The sequence below is a fragment of the Equus asinus genome, chromosome 2 (genome assembly GCF_041296235.1).
Source record: "Equus asinus isolate D_3611 breed Donkey chromosome 2, EquAss-T2T_v2, whole genome shotgun sequence".
NCBI classification, from domain to species: Eukaryota; Metazoa; Chordata; class Mammalia; order Perissodactyla; family Equidae; genus Equus; species Equus asinus.
Window position 1 is genome coordinate 48,978,654 of NC_091791.1, and position 17,171 is coordinate 48,995,824.

The 17,171-nt window shown below is 39.3% G+C and overlaps 1 protein-coding gene across 4 annotated transcripts in view; it reads left to right on the forward strand.

Moving 5' to 3' along the window:
• BICC1 (BicC family RNA binding protein 1) overlaps positions 1 to 17,171 on the forward strand; it is a 266,296-nt gene that overhangs the window by 41,914 nt on the left and 207,211 nt on the right. The window lies entirely within an intron of this gene.

The window sequence follows — 17,171 nt, forward strand, 5'->3', positions numbered from 1 at the left end:
GAGGATTGGCAGCAGTTAGCTCAGGGCTAATCTTCCTCAAAAACAAAAAAAAAATAGAAACAGTTAATAAGTGAATGTGGTCTTATAGCAGAAAAGAGTACTCTAATTTAACTGAATATTTCCAGAGAACTGAAGCCTGTACTTGTAATTACCAAATCATTAACAATTATATTTCAGCATATATTTTTCTGGTTGTAAAGATAATGCATGTTTATTATAGAAAAAGAGTAAAAAAATAAAAGTACCTATATTTTAACTATTCAGCAATAGTTTTTAGGATATAATTACCGTTAATCCTTGGTTTTATCTTTATACTCTTTAAATTTTTCTTCTGTGACTATATACGTATGCTTATGTACTTTAAAAATCAGGGTCATATTGAGCATATTGTAAAACATTTACCACTTTTATTTTAGGTGCTTCTAAGATTTTTTGTACGCTACTTTGCCTTCTTGAATACACTAACTTTCTTGGTGTTTTGGGATCACTGTTTTGGTCTGTAGGATGCCTGCCATTTTATTTTTATGTTTTCTGTTCTGATGTTAATGTATTTCCTAAGGTTAGGACTCTAACATGTCCTCTGTTCTACTTTGTGGTTCATTTGTGCTGTGACCTGGTTTAGCAAGGAACTAAGCTTTTTTAGGAGTTTTGCTAAGAGTCAGTAAGATTCAGCAAGAGAACTTAAAGAATAAAGAGTATGGGCCGGCCCGGTGGCGCAGCGGTTAAGTGCGCACGTTCTGCTTCCGTGGCCCAGGGTTCGCTGGTTTGGATTCCAGGTGCGGACATGGCACCGCTTGGCAGGCCATGCTTTGGCAGGTGTCCCACATATAAAGTAGAGGAAGATGGGCACGGATGTTAGTCAGGGCCAGTCTTCCTCAGCAAAAAGAGGAGGATTGGCAAATGTTAGCTCAGGGCTAATCTTCCTCAAAAAAAAGAAGAAAAGAATGAAGAGTAGAGTTCTTGCTGAGATTCATGGTTTTCCTTCCATGAGTCTCCTTGTGGGAGGCTAAATAATGGCCCCCCAAAGATGTCCATGTCCTAATCCCCAAACCTGTGAATAGGTTATCATGTATGGCAAAGGGACTTTGCAGATGTGATTAAATCAAGGATCTTGAGGTGGATTATCTAGTCGGCCTAGTGTAATCATTAGGATCCTTAAAAGAAGAAACATCATAGTGATGGAGAAGGAGAAGGGATGACAGAAGCAGAGGGTAGAATGATGTTTTGAAGATGAAGGAAGAGGCCATGAGCCAAGGAATGTGGTTGGCCTCTGGTAACTGGAAAAGACAAGCAAGTGATTCTCCCTAGAGCCACCAGGAGGAATATAGCTTGCCAACCCCATGGCTTTAGCCTGTCAGACCCATTTAAGATTTCTGACCTCCAGAACAGCTAGGTAATAAATTTGTGTTGTTTTAAGTCACTCAGTTTGTGGTAATTTGTTACAGCAGCAATAGGAAACTAATATATCCCCCAAACAGTGAGGTTTTTGGAGGGCAGCACTGTATCTCTTACATTTAACTGTATCCAATATAGACTACAGTGCATACTAATTAAAGGTACAAAAGAAGAGCAAATAAGTAAATGCATACTGACTTCAATACTGACTTTTTAAACTTATAGTCAGGGGTTGTCAAAATTGACAAGAATGAAATTGCAAGGTAGTAGGTTAAAAAGCCTCTGAATTTAGAGGAATTAGTAACAGATATCTGCTAATTCATTAAAACTCAGCTGTGCTCAGGGATGTAATTTCCCCATTTAATTAAACAATGCTTATGTGTTTTACAACACCTTTGCAGCACAAAATGTGAAACACTTTTTTCAAGAGAGAAACTCATCTTCATACTGAATTTTCTCAAGTCTCACCAAGAAGTGGCTAGGGACATTAAGAACGGAACTTACTTTCTCCTTGCCAGCTGGTGCATAATCACTATCAATAGTTTTACCCGGAAAAATGGCTCTCAACACAGTCCCTATTTCATAGGTCAGTTGAATTACCTAAGCAAAAAGTTCTGTGTTGGTAGTCACCATCCATGCCTGTGAGATTCTGGCTGCTGTGAGAAGTGATTGACAGGTGATGGTGCCATCTTGGCATGGCCATTCTTCCTGGCAGTCGTATACTCTGCCTCCTCAGCTTTTCTTGTTGGCAGGTAACCCTCTCCTATCCATGTATTTATGAGAAAGGCACTTACTTGGAGCCTGTGAGTATTCTTCTGTTATTCAGTTTCATCAAGTTTGCTTACCCGGCGTTTAAGTCCACAGCCAACCAGAAGTGGCACATTAGAAGCTGGGAGAGTGAATACTTTGGCCAGCTACTCTGGCATGAAGCACAGTTGAAAACCTGTTGAGAAAATTACAAAAAGGTGTAAAAACTGGCAGTAGTCTGGGGCTGCTGCTGCTCATATCTCTGCAGGCCATGTAGCACTGTCATTAATGTTCACGATGATGACCTGGGTTAGAGCTCTTGCTCCTTATCAAAGTTGGGGCAAAAAGTATTCAACATGTTCACAGAACACTTTCTCTACTTAATAGTTAAGTTAAATTTTGTCGTTTTCTTAAAAGTATAAACTTTAATTTTCTATGATGATCCATGCCCTAGAAGTTTGCCAAAGCTGAGGTTTTGGTGCAGTTCTCAAGAATCAGCCTTTACCATAAGCCCTCAAAAATGATTTGAATCCTTCCTCCTTTGAGGAGAGCTATGAAGAGAAAGAAAAGTGATTTGTCATCTCTTCAAAAATACATATGTATAAATTTCCTCTCTCTCCCCCATAATTCTAATTGGCTTATTCGACTTTGATGCTTCGGTATGTGGTTGATCTTTTAAAAATCTGATGTTTTTTTTTAGCTCCTGCTGAATGCTATGACCAGAATTGCATAGCCAGCTAAGACTTAAGATAGGCACGAGCAGTTTAAAGTTGAGATTTAAATGAATTGCTTATAGTTAAATAGATTACTTATAATAGCATTTTTCAATTTCCTGGTGTCTAAGAATCCCTTGACCAGGTGCCTGGAGGGGTAGTGAAGGCCGCCTGGGGGAGGAGATAAAATCATCTGATTGTGAAGTAGGCTTCTTCAGGACGTTCAGGCAGAGGACACTTCAAGTGCAAAGGCTTGGAAGCTGGCAAGGGTGTGGGCTATTTGGAGATTACTGAGAGATGTTATGTGATCAAAATACTGCAGGCAGGTAATCTAGGGGAAAAAAGAAAGAAAAAGTTAATCTCTCCTGGAGTGGGAATTTTGCAGCTAGTGACATTCAAATCCTAACAACTTTCTGGCCATGTGAGTTTAGGTTATTGACTCCATGTCTCTACCTTGGTTTTCTCATCTGTACAAGTAGTGATGTTAATAGTGTCTACCTCTAGGAGAGCTTTTATAAGGACTGGCACACTACCTGGAATTAGATCCTCTGCATGTTATCCCTCCTATTCCTCATTCTCCTCAGGACCCCTAGTGACCATCCCTGGTACTTTCAGGAGGCCAGACCAGACTGGCAGCGAACAGAGAGCCCCAGGACTTGGATGGGGAGAGTCTGGCTTGGGAAACAACTTTTGGTTTGTTCTCTTCAAAGAGGAGTTCCTCTGGAGAGCAACACATCCTAAACCTGGGTCAGATTTGTTCCAAGGCCTTCTAAAGCTAATTCTGTGTTCTATAGCACTTGTTTAAATGTCCCAGTGGGATATCTCTTCACCCTGAAGTTTAAACTGAGAAGTCCTCTGGCAAGGATGAGAGGAGAGGAAGAAAGTCTCTGGCCAGCAAAAACAGAATAGAAGAGAAACTTGTGCACAGATCGCCCACATCAGCACACCACATCCACTCTAAGGAGGCAGGAGGTTTCTCAATCCCAAAAATCCAGCCAGGGTTTTTTTAGGTAAGGAATGGTCTTTGTGTTCAATGTTTGTCTTGGACTTCTTCACACTTTTTCCTATTCCTGGTGCTCCAACCCTGTCTCCCCAGCTCCCCTACCTTCTGTCAACTCAGTGGATTATCAGAAGAGAGAAGGTAAGAATCACATCTGAACACCCTTTGTAAGAACTGCATTTCTAAGGAAGGGGGATTTCTCTGCCCCAGAGCTGTCGGGCTGTTGGCTTGCCATGCAGTGGAATGCAGAGCCTGCTCAGTCTTCCCCTACTTTACCTTTTGTGTTCTTAAAAAAAGACTTGCAAAAAAGACAAATCAAGACATTCTACTTCTTAGGTTATGCTTAAGAATTCTCAGTTTGGGCTTTTAAAATTTCTCCTTCTTCATATAGCACAGGTGTGGAAATGAATCTGGATAGGTTTGATAAAAGTGCAGTATAAGTGCTGTCTGTGTGTTTTTTCAAGTTACACTGAAAGAGGGAAAATAGCACATCAAGTAGGTTACGTGTAGAATGCAGTTTATACAGCCAATAACATTCATTTGGAGATGGTGTAACTCAACGTTTGTCTACAGTTTCCTGGAGGTTCTCCAGTCTCTAACCTCTTTAATTATACAGTGTTGCATTTTCCTTCTTGTTGTTCCCCTCACCACAAGGAAGACGTGTCAGTGTCATAATATTTAAACATCTTGAGGGTTCTGTACTGCAATTGAAATGGAATGTCAGGAATCTTTTTTGGGGAAATATTTATTTTTATAAGTACCCTTCAAACCTATAGCTTTGGGAACTAACTTAAGATGACTTCAACTGTAGTAATCAGGAAATAAGCAATGACTGCCTAGCTAGAGAACAATAATAAGATGAATGTCTGTGTATTTCTTGGTTCTGGGAAGCTCAAAGCACCTTCGTAGGAAAATTTACTTAACAACAATAGACGCAGTGTCTAGTTCTGATGTCGGGGTTAGAGAAATTATCTTTGGCTAAGCTTATCTTCTATCTTGCCTTGTAACATTGAAATGCCTGCTGTAGTGTGATGCCCGCATGTGCTTTTCCTGGCTTACTGCTCTCATGAGTTTGGCCTTGGTAGACTTAAAGGTTCTCCAAGTTGGCCAACCCTCGTGATGAACTCTTTGAGCGTGATAGGCTGGAGGCGATGGCAGGAGCAGCCAAGATGACTGGAGCTATGGTTCTTGTGTTGAAAGAGGATGAAGTGGAGCTATTCAGAACACATGTAGAGTTACTTATTTCAATTGATCCCATCTTTGTAGGCTTCTTTTCAACTTTGGAATTGCTTCTTTCTTTGGCTTTGTATGTTTATCTTTCCCTTGACTTTCTAGCCATAATATGTTTGAGCCAGCGGAACTTAGAATTTGTGCTTAATTTGTGTGGATACGTTTGGAAACTTAAAGGTTAGGGAAGTTATGTGTCAATAGGAAATTTAACTTACACCAGAATTGCGTGTGCATTTCCCAGACCTGAACCCGTTTGACCTGGAATCGCTAAGCCGACTGCTAATTTAGCACTGACACAGCCTAAACAGAAACAAATGGGTAGCAAGTTTAGTTTCGTCCAGACTCTTCCAGATGCTCTTACTTTATGTAAAACATAAAATAGGATCTTAATCACCTTTGTTTCTGAAATGTTTCATGACACCATTTCTGTTTTGGGTTTGTAAAAGTTCTGCTGCTAATCTTTTTTGTTCTTTTTGCATAGGAAGATTTACTTGACTTTGGTCATTTTCGGTACCCAGTGAAGGTATCTGCTTCACTAACTTCTCATTTTCTTTATCTTCATCTGTCATTGCTGTATATGCAGTGCACTCTAGGTTTGTTTGTAAGCAGTACATTGAACAAGTTGAATTGTGCGTCTGACTTCCCAGTTTTCTTATTTCTGCTTCAAGACTGCAAATTTTTAGAAAGGCGCTCTGATTGGTCAGAGCTAACTACTTCTGAATAGAGCAAAGAGAATTCAGAGACTTGCATGATTTTATTGGAAGGAACTTTTGTCTTTCCACTGAGCCTATTAAAGTACCCAGCTAATGGAAGATGCTTAATTAAATTCTTGTTGAATTGAAATGATATGGTCAAGCAGTTCATTATTTTTATAGATGGTCTTTACGGAGGCCAGATTTATGGAGATTATCTGGAGGCTAAGAATATAATATTTCCCTGGGGATTCCATTATTAATCTAGTGTGAAAACACTGTTTCTTGATTTGAACAAATTTCATTAAAAATAATGTTATGATTCTTAATATACACATAAAACAGAAAAGCACAAAGTCTCCCTTAAACATTTATCTCATATATATCTGTATCTGTATATAGATATATAGCACATATATCTATACAGTCATGCCCCGCATAAACAAAGTTTCAGTCAGTGACAGACTGCATATATGATGGTGGTCCCCTGAGATTAGTACCATATAGCTAGGCGTGTAGTGGGCTGTACCATCTAGGTTTGTGTAAATATACTCTATGATGTTTGCACAACAACAAAATCACCTAATGACACATTTCTCAGCATGTGTCCTCATTGTTAAGCAACACATGACTGTATTTAAATATGTGGAGAAAAAATCTAGAGGGACAAAATATCAACAAGGATTATCTCTGGGATTGGGAGGTGTGAGAAAAATAGACAGCCAGAGGTAAAAAAACACCATGCTGTACATAGTGGCGGTCCCCCTCCTTTGTGGGGGGTATAAAATGTGAACATTTTCCATTTTCATTAGGTGTTCTTTGATAACATGATTTTCTGTTATGTAGTATTCCATCAGATAGATATTTGGTTTATTTTGGTTATTTGGGGATGAGAGAGAAGATTTGACATTACTACTAATAATTTTTCATCAGTATTGATGGAAGAAAGCCAAAGCAGATAATTTATATTTGAGTTTGAATTCTGTATTATCTGAAGTTTTACCTCAGAAAAATGAGGACACAACACTTTGACGTGGCTTGAATTTTGGAAGCTGCATGTTTCCTGCTTGGCTCCCTCTCATTCTTCTTCTACTTTTTCTTCTTCCCCTGCTTCCTCCATTTGTAAGTAGGGCTATTTAGTGGTTGTGTGATGACATCTTGAGCTGAATTGCCATCTTCTGTGGCATTAGGTCCCATGTATAGCGTTTTTATAAAGTTCTAGCTCAGTATTGGCATGTTAAAGTAGTCAATGAATAATTGTTCCCTTAACTTCTTTTCTTGCAAGAAGATGTAGCTAGATTCCTCATAAAAGGGTAACTAGATTCTGAATTTCATTCAGGGGAAAATCAGATTTGGCGTTTGCCATTACTGAGGACACTGGCTTTGGGAAGGTAGAATCTTTGTGGCTTTTGAGCCCTTCTAGACAGTTCTTAGCAGTTAGATGATGGTGCCGGACAAGAAGGAATAGGCATATCTGAGGCCCAGATGGTCTCGAAGAGGTTTTGCTAATGCTCCTAAACTAATTTAATGGTTTATAATTTTTTCACTTCTTTTCAGGAGGTATCCATAGCCTAATAGCATAGGTGAGGCTGTAGGGTTCCTCCTCAACAGCCATACTACCAGGTACTGTGTAACTACTGAAACAAATTTCGCATGGAATTCTGCTTCCTGTGCAAATTCTTACTAATGAGCAGGGTCTGGTATGACTATTCCATAAGCTCACTGAGGTCCTAGCTCTTTGTAGACACTCCGACAAGTCCTTGTATGAGATGCTCACTCGAGGCAGAAGGGATTGTTCAAAGCATGATTGACTTCTGGTCATCCCTTACACTGGAAATCCTAAGCCTTGGGTGCTGATCCAAAGGGGTTGGGCCACTGCGCTTTCTCAATTCATGTGCCCTGTTTAGTCAAGGGCAGGAGTACCCTACAGTATTTCTGGCCAATCCGCATTTAAAAAAATCACTATTTCACCCATGAAAATAATTTTTAATATCCATCTTGCTAATTAACAAAACCTCTGGTATTTATGAAAGAGAAAGAAAAATTCAGACTCCTACTACTCTCTAACTCTGGCGTGTGTCCTTCTGAGTGGAGGCTTGTGGCTGTTGGCCAGGCATTCTCGGGGTGTACTCTCAGCTGGCGGAGCCAACCCTTCCTGAGGTGTGGGTCAGAACCAACCAACACGCGTTTGTCACATGAGCTGGGCTGAAGTATTTTAAATATAATTACAGGCAACACAATAGGAGGATGTTTTGTGATGATTCTTGTATGTGAGAACCAGATTGGGAGATGAATTTGGACACAAAAATGTTGAAATATAAGGAACATTTTTGTGGTTGATGGGAAAAATTGGAAACATGTTTGATTTTAAGACTTGCCTGGAAAACCTGTGACACATGGTTGCCAGAGAACAGGCTCTTTCAGTGCTTTTTTCTGGGAGAGACAACTTGGAAGTGAGATAAAAACACAGAATGCCATCCAATAAATTTCTTCTTTGCATAAAATTTAAATGCACACAGAAGTAATATGTATTAACAAATATAAACTTGATTATATGTTGATAGCATATGAAAGCTTTCACAATCCTTTCACCTTCAGCAAGAGTTTGCAAACATTTGGTCTCTTACCCTTTTACATTTAAAAAATTAAGGACCCCAAAAGAGATTTCGTTCATGTGGGTTATAGTTATTGATATTGACTACATTAGAAATTAAAATTGAGAAATTTTAATATATATATCAATTCATTTAAACATAACTCTAAACCTGTTGCATGTTGATAAAAATTATTTTTCTCATGAAAAATTCCGTATTTTCCAAAACAAGAAATTCAGTGAGATGAATAACATTGTTCTACATCTTTGCAAGTCTCTTTAGAATATCTTATGTACTAGAAGACGGTGGGATTCTCATGCCTGTTTCTGCATCCAGTCTATTGCACTATTACTCTTCTTGTAGCCTCTGGAAAGCTCTAGTATATACTTGCGAGGAAATAAGAGTGAAAAAGGCAAAGAATGACTTGGTATTATTGTGAAAATAGTTTTGATCTTGAAGACACCTCTGAAAGGATATCGAGGCTCCCCAAGGGTCCTAGACAACATAGCCTTTGCCCTGAGACGTATGTAATATCTCCACTTTATAGGTGAGGAAAACTGAGATTCCGGCAGGCTTACCTTGAGTATTGTAAGTTCCTCAGCTATTAGTGTAGCATTTTTTAAATGACGGTCTTCTGATGGTTCTGTTTCTGTCATCATTCTTTTTCAATGTATATTTTTGTTGACCATAACTTGTGTCTACCTTCTGCTCAAACTTAGAATTCAGGGAGAGTGAACTATTCATCATTATGGATGCAACATCACAAGAGAGTAGTTGTTTGCGGAGAATTACAGCTTTGTGTGATATTTCAAATGTTCTCATATCAAGTTTTCACTGTAATATTTTAATGCTCAATGAACATTTGTGACAAGAATAAGTGATCCTGTGTACTATAGTTTTTTTTGGTGTGTGCTTTAAATAGGTTATTTGAGGACAGTCGTTTTATTTTCTCACCTTATGTGGGTTGTATTTCACACTTTAGAAGAGAGAGTGGATTTGGCAGTGTCACGCAGCCCCTAATTAACTATATTTACACTCTCCACAAACTTGTGCCCTCCATGGAGGTCAAAGCAAGTCTCTCGCCCAAGTCTTTCAGGAACAACTCTATTGTGTAGGCTCTGTGTTTTGAAATTTGAAAGTTGCAGTGGACTGATACTTTTTGTTCAGTGTACTATCTCTTCAATAGTCAGTGAAAATAAATTATGAGAAAAATGAAAATTACTAGAAAAGCAACAAAGACAAGCCCCAACTTTTATTATTTTAGTCCATATACATATGACTATTCTTTCAAGTTACTATAAAAGTTTCTAAATGCTTACCCTCAATTTCTGTATTATCTGTATTATTCTGCATTATCTCCTTGCTGTCTGGGAATACACAGCTCATACATTGGCAGCAACTGCATGTTGAGCAGCACCGATGTCCATTATAGCCACTGTGCCTTCTCACGTAATTCAGACCTGCAATTTTAGTCATTTTACATCCTGCCTCCCATCCTTTACCTCAGTTTAAACCAGAGAGTTCTTATTTATTCTTGTCTGCCTTCTCAAATAATATTTAAATAGTGTTGTACATTGGAAACTATGTTACAAAAATAAGTAAAGTATGTACAGTCAAAGTATAATATTAAAAAGGGTCACTAGTGTTACAAAAACACATTTAAGCAAGTTCAGATAACATTGTTCTGAACCTTATTTTCTCACTTAAGGAATCAGCTCTGGCTTACTTGTTTGAGGGGTACAAAATAACAAGTTAGAGAGAGAAAGAGAAGGTTATCCCAGATGGCTTGAGTTAAGGGAAGGAATGAGTGGTTGCTTATTTTTTCTTTATGGGACTCTTACATAGTCGTTTTATTGAAGACTTGTGGATAAGGGGAGGAACACAGCTACAGCCAGTCAGAAGGGGTAGCCACTGAGAAAAAGAGGGAAAACAGAATCAAACAGACACACAGGCTGGCCAGGGGCAGAGGAGGCTCTGGGTGATAGAGAAAGCCACTTTACATCAGATGCGGTTGTTTTCCAAGCTGTCCAACGGTCAGCTGCATCTGTGGTTATCTAGCAGTCAGTGCAGCGGTTTCTCTGGGCACTTACCAGTTATTGGGTGCCTACCATGGGCCAGGCAGGGACTGTTTTCTTTTCTTATAACCTCATTTAATCCTCACAACAGACCCAAGAAGGAGGATAAGAAGATAGTGAGGCCTGTGGAGGTAAAATATTTGTTCAAGGGCACGCAGCTAGTAACTAGGGAGGCTGGAGTTGAAACCCACGTCAGTGTGATGCCAAAGCCCCTTGCGCTTTGCAGATCTGCTGCAAAGTGAAAAGATCAGGAGGTGAGACTGAGGTGGGCCCACATGACAGCTGTAGCATGTCTGGTACTTGCTACAGTATGGTTTCCTACCAATTCCTACAGTACTTCTACAGATAAAGAAGATTGAAGATAGTGAAGTATCTGTTTCCAGAAACATTTTTAAGGAAATCAGAGAGAGGCCAAAAGGGACTTAAGTTTCTCCAGAGAGGAAGTTGAGAAACTTAAGTATAGCAAACCACTAATGCCAGATGTTATTTATCCAGAGGTTTTTGGCCACATTGCAAGACTTTCTGGATCTCTGCTAGTTCTCTGCAATCTTTCTGAAGCTGCTTTGAGTTTTAAAAATATACGTACCTGAATTTGAAACCATGGTCATTTAATCCAAAATATGTTCTTAAAACCCTAAATTCTTTGTAATAACAGTGGTGGAAGCACAGAAGGAATCACTCCAAATGATTATTTGAAGTATTATTTTATTTCATGTGGAAAAAATATTTCTTAGCTGGCAGCTATTTCAGCTAGAGTAAGCTGTCCTTTTGCTTTTAAAAACATCACATGTAGCACTCTCTTACTACATATACATGGAATGTTTCCTACTTAAATTTTAATTACTATTCCTTAATAGAAGGCTAACAGGAGGTTTCACTGTAGCTGTCTTTCACTTTTCTACCTAAATAATAGCAGAAGCTTTTATGTTTAGTTGTAAGGCAGAAAATGATTACTTATTATCCTCTTAAGGGTGTGGAGAGGTGGATGGGGGTAAGGGCAATTAAAATTTTCTCTTATAAAAATGACTGTTGAGATCTCGTCAAGATGGCTGCGTAAGCAGACTCTGAACTCATCTCCTCCCATGAACACAACCCACGTTACAACTATTTTTGGAAAAATTACCCTGAATAGAAAGCTGAAAACTGGATAAAAAGAACCCCCACAACAAGGAACAGTCTTGACTAAGGCGGAAGACACAGAAATTCCTGCTGGAGAGGAAAAAAGCCACTTTGGGAGCAGCGGAGTTTCTCAGCTGGCCAGGAGGGACCACCCTAAGGTACACAGCCCTCCCTGGAGGAGTGAGTTCCAGAGCGGGGCCGATACTGCTATAAGCATCCTTCAGACTCAGCCCAACTCAGATGGGGGTCTTACTGTCTGGCTTTGCTGGCTATTGACTGCAGTGAAGATACCCCCAGAAAACCTATCGGCTGAAAGCCGAAGAGACCCAGGTCTTAAAGGGCCCACGCACAAACTCACTCATTGCAGCAACCTAAAATCACCAGACAGAAGGCTGACAGTCCTTCAGTGAAACGAGATTCACCTGGTGGGCTCTAGGGACATCTCAGTGAGAGGAGGGACCTCTCTGGAGACTGACACTTTGGTGGGGGCCATTGTTCTGACCTGGGCCAGGCCACAGACCCTGGTGTCCACCATTGAGGTTCTTCCTTTGGCCTGTTAGCCCAGGGGTCTGCCACGCCCACTAGAGCACAGATTTAATCCAGTTCAGCCAGGGCAGGCAGCCTGCCCTAGGGACTGGCCCCACCTAACAGCAAGCCCTCAGGCTACTTTTCAGCGTGCATTGACTGGGTGCCTTGATCCTCTACAGGCAGGCAAGGGTGTCTGCCTCTGTGGGGCAGGGCCTGTGTGAGGACCAGGTGAACTGTGGGGGGCCCTTGGTGGAGAGGTGGGGGCCTCTGCAGTGCGGTGTCAGGGTACACTCCAGCAGGTTGAGAAGTGTGCACAGACCAGGACTGTGTTGATGGTGTGTGTGGTCCTGTGGGGGGTGAGGATTATCAGCAGCAGAAGACCTCTGCTTCACAAATAGCCATAAAAAGGATCAGCCCTACCTTCCAAAGACTGAAACAGTTGAGTGCTCCGTGCCTAGGGCCAGCCCCACTCTGCTGCACTCCTAAGAGAACTGACAACAGCCTTCTAAGCCTGAGGCCTGTCACAACGGTAAGCCCCTGAGCCTAGCAACCAGCTACACTGGGTACCAACCCAATTAAGAGGAAAACTGCAATAGGAGTGTGCTGATAGACTTTGTAGCCAATGGTGCTGAGGCTCCCCAAGCCAGATTTACAAACAGCTGGCCAGGGAAGGAAAGACTAGACTCCCTGGGTACCTGCAGTGGGAGCAACCCTGCCACAGCAGAAGGACACAAGTAGCCCACAAAGGGGTCACTCCTGGATCATTTGGGTTGGTGATGAGAGGGAAGCACACTGCTGGGCCTCATAAGGCATCTCATACATAAGGCCACTTCTTCCAGATCAGGAGACATAGCTGACTCACCTAATACATAGAAATAAGCACAGAGAAAGAGTCATAATAAGGACACAAAGGAATACTTTCCAAGCAAGGGAACAGGACAAAACCCCAGAAAAAGGTCTAAATGAAACAGAAACAAGTGACCTACTTGACAAAGAGTTCAAACAAAATATCATAAGCATGCTCACAGATATGGGGAGAAGACTGGATGAACACAGTGAGCTCATGAGCAAAGAACTGAAAAGATATAAAAAAGAACCAATCAGAAATGAAAAATACAATACTGGAAATGAAAAATGCACTAGAGGGACTCAATAGCAGAGTAGAGGATGCAGAAGAACAGATCAGCGAGCTAGACAAAAGACTAGAGGAAATCACCCAAGCAGAACAGAAAAAAGAAAAAAGAATTAGACAGAATGAGAACAGTCTAAGGGAACTCTGGGACAATATCAAGCATGCTAACATCCAGATTATAGGTGTCCCGGAAGGAGAAGAGAGAGATAAAGGGGCAGAAAATTTATTTGAAGAAATAATAGATGAAAATTTTCCTAACCTGAGGAAGGAAACAGACATCCAAGTTCAGGAAGCACAGAGAGCTCCAAGCAAGATAAGCCCAAAGAGGCCCATACCAAGACATATTATAATTAAAATGTCCGAAATTAAAGATAAAGAGAGAATGCTAAAAGCAGCAAGAGAAAGGCCACAAGTGACATACACAGGGAAGCCCATAAGGCTATCAGTGGACTTCTCAGCCGAGACCCAACAAGCGAGAAGAGAATGGCACGATGTATTTAAAGTGCTGAAAGGAAAAAACCTACAGCCAAGAATACTCTATCCATCAAGGTTGTCATTCAGAATGGAAGGAGAGATAAAGAACTTCACAGACAAGCAAAAATTAAAAGAGTTTATCACCAAGAAACCAGTTCTCCAAGAAATGCTGAAGGGACTTATTTAAGTGGGAAAGCAATGACCACAAATAGAAATAAAAAAAAAATTATCAAAAAAACAAAACAACTACCAAGAAAACCAGGCAGTAAAATCACTTGTAAAGGTAAAAATATAGTAAAGGTAGCAGATCAACTACCTGTGAAGATAATATGAAGGTTAAAAGACAAACGTACTAAAATCACCTATTTCAATGATAAGAGGGTAATGGATAATTACCCTAAATTACAGTAAACAATAATACACTAAACAAGATAATTACACTAAACAAGAGACTATATATGATTTGAAAAACAAAATGTGGGAGGAGGGGAGTGAAAAAGTAGAGGTTTTAGAAAGAGGTCAAGCTAAAGAGTCTATCAGCTTGAGATAGACTGTCATATACGTAGAATATTAAGTAGGATTCTCATGGTAATCACAAATCAGAGACCTATAATAAGCAAGCAAAAAAGTAAGACAAAAGAAATCAAACATATTACTGAAGATAGCCATCAAACCACAAGGGAAGAGAGCAAGAGAAGATGAAAGGAACAGATAAGAACTACTAAAACACCCCCCCCCCCCAAAAAATAACAAAATGACAATAAATGCATATTTATCAATAGCTACTTTACACATCAATGGAATAAATGCTCCAATCAAATGCCATAGGGTGGCCAATTGGATAAAAAAACAAGACCCATGTATATGCTGCATACAAGAGACACACTTAAGACCTAAAGACACTCACAAATGGAAAGTGAAAGGATGGAAAAAGATATTCCATGCAAATGGCAAAGAAAAGAAAGCGGGGGTAGCAATACCTATATTAGACAAAATAGACTTTAAAACAAAAACTGTAACAAGAGACAAAGATGGGCACTACATAACGATAAAGGGAACAATCCAACAAGAAAATACAGTGCTTGTAAATATCTATGCACCCAACGTAGGAGCACCTAAATATATAAAGCAGTTATTAACAGACATAAAAGGAGGGATAGACAGAAACACAATAATGGTAGGGGACTTGAACACTCCACTTACACCAATGGATAGATCATCCAAACAGAAGATCAATAAGGAAACATTGTCCTTAAAGGACACATTAGACCAGATGGACTTAGTAGATATATACAGAATATTCCATCCAAAAACCACAGAATACACATTCTTTTCAAATGCCCATGGAACATTCTCCAGGATTGATCATATATTAGGCCACAAAACAAGTCTCAATAAATTTAAGAAGATGGAAATAATACCATGCATCTTTTCTGACCACAAAGGTGTGAAACTGGAAATCAACTACAGGAAGAAAATCAGAAAAGCCATCCACATGTTGAGATTAAACAAAATGCTACTGAACAATGATTGGGTCCATGATGAAATCAAAGGAGAAAACGAAAAATTCCTGGAGACAAATGAAAATGAAAATACAACATGCCAAAATCTGTGGGATACAGCAAAAGCGGTTCTAAGAGGGAGGTTTATAGCAATTCAGGCCTACCTCAACAAAGAAGAAAAATCCCAAATAGGCAATCTAAAAGCGCATCTAAAGATATTGGAAAAAGAACAACAAACAAAGCCCAAAATGAGCAGAAGGAAGGAAATAATAAAAATCAGAGCAGAAATAAACGAAATAGAGACTAAAAAAAAAAAAATAGAAAAAATTAATGAAACCAAGAGCTGGTTCTTTGAAAAGATAAACAAAATTGACAAACCCTTAGGTAGACTCACCAAGAAAAAAAGAGAGACGGCTCAAATAAATAAAATCAGAAATGAAAGAGGAGAGATTACAATGGACACCTCAGAAATACAAAAGAAAATAAGAGAATACTATGAAAAGCTATACGCCAACAAATTGGATAATCTAGAAGAAATGGATAAATTCTTAGAAACGTACAACCTTCCAAAGCTGGACCAAGAAGAAGTAGAGAATTTGAATAGACCAATCACCAGTGAGGACATCAAAACAGCAATCAAAAACCTCCCAAAAAATAAAATTCCAGGACCAGATGGCTTCCCTGGTGAATTCTACCAAACATTCAAAGAAGACTTAATAGCTATCCTTCTCAAACTGTTCCCAAAATTGAAGAGGAGGGGAGGCTTCCTAACTCCTTCTACGAAGCCAACATCATCCTGATACCAAAACCAGACAAGGACAACACAAAAAAAGAAAACTACAGGCCAATATCAGTGATGAACCTCGATGCAAAAATCCTCAACAAAATACTAGCAAATTGAATACAACAATACATTAAAAAGATCATACATTATGATCAAGTGGGTTTCATTCCAGGGATGCAGGAATGGTTCAACATCCACAAATATATCAACGTAATACTCCACATTAACAAAATGAAGAATAAAAATCACATGATCATCGTAATAGATGCAGAGAAAGCATTTGACAAGTTACAGCATCCATTTATGATAAAAACTCTAAATAAAATGGATGTAGATGGGAAATACCTCAACATGATAAAGGCCATATATGACAAACCCACAGCAAATATTCTCAACAGAGTAAAACTGAAAGCTATCCCTCTAAGAACAGGAACCAGACAAGGATGCCCACTGTCACTACTCTTATTTAACGTAGTATTGTAAGCCCTAGCCAGAGCAATCAGGCAAGAAAAAGAAAGAAAAGGAATCCACATTGGAAAAGAAGAAGTGAAACTGTCACTCTTTGCAGATGACGTGATTTTATATCTAGAAAACCCTAAAGAATCCACTAAAAACTTTTAGAAACAGTAAAGGAATACAGTCAAGTTGTGGGATGCAAAATCAACGTACAAAAATCGGTTGCGTTTCTGTACACTAACAATGAAGTAGTAGAAAGAGAAATTAAGAATACAATCCCATTTGCAATTGCAACAAAAAGAATAAAATACCTAGGAATAAACTTAACCAAAGACGTGAAAGATCTGTACACTGAAAACTATATAACATTGTTGAAAGAAATCAAAGAAGACACCAAGAAATGGAAAGATATTCCATGCCTTGGGTTGGAAGAATTAACATTGTTAAAATGTCCATACTTCCTAAAGCAATCTGTAGATTCAACGCAATCCCTATCAAAGTTCCAACAACATTTTTCACAGAAATAGAACAAAGGATCCTAAAATTTATATGGAATAACAAAGGACCCTGATTAGCTAAAGGATTCCTGAGAAAAAAGAACGAAGCTGGAGGTATCACACTCCCTGATTTCAAAATATACTACAAAGCTATAGTAACCAAAACAGCATGGTACTGGCACAAAAACACACACATGGATCAATGGAACAGAATCAAGAGCCCAGAAATAAAC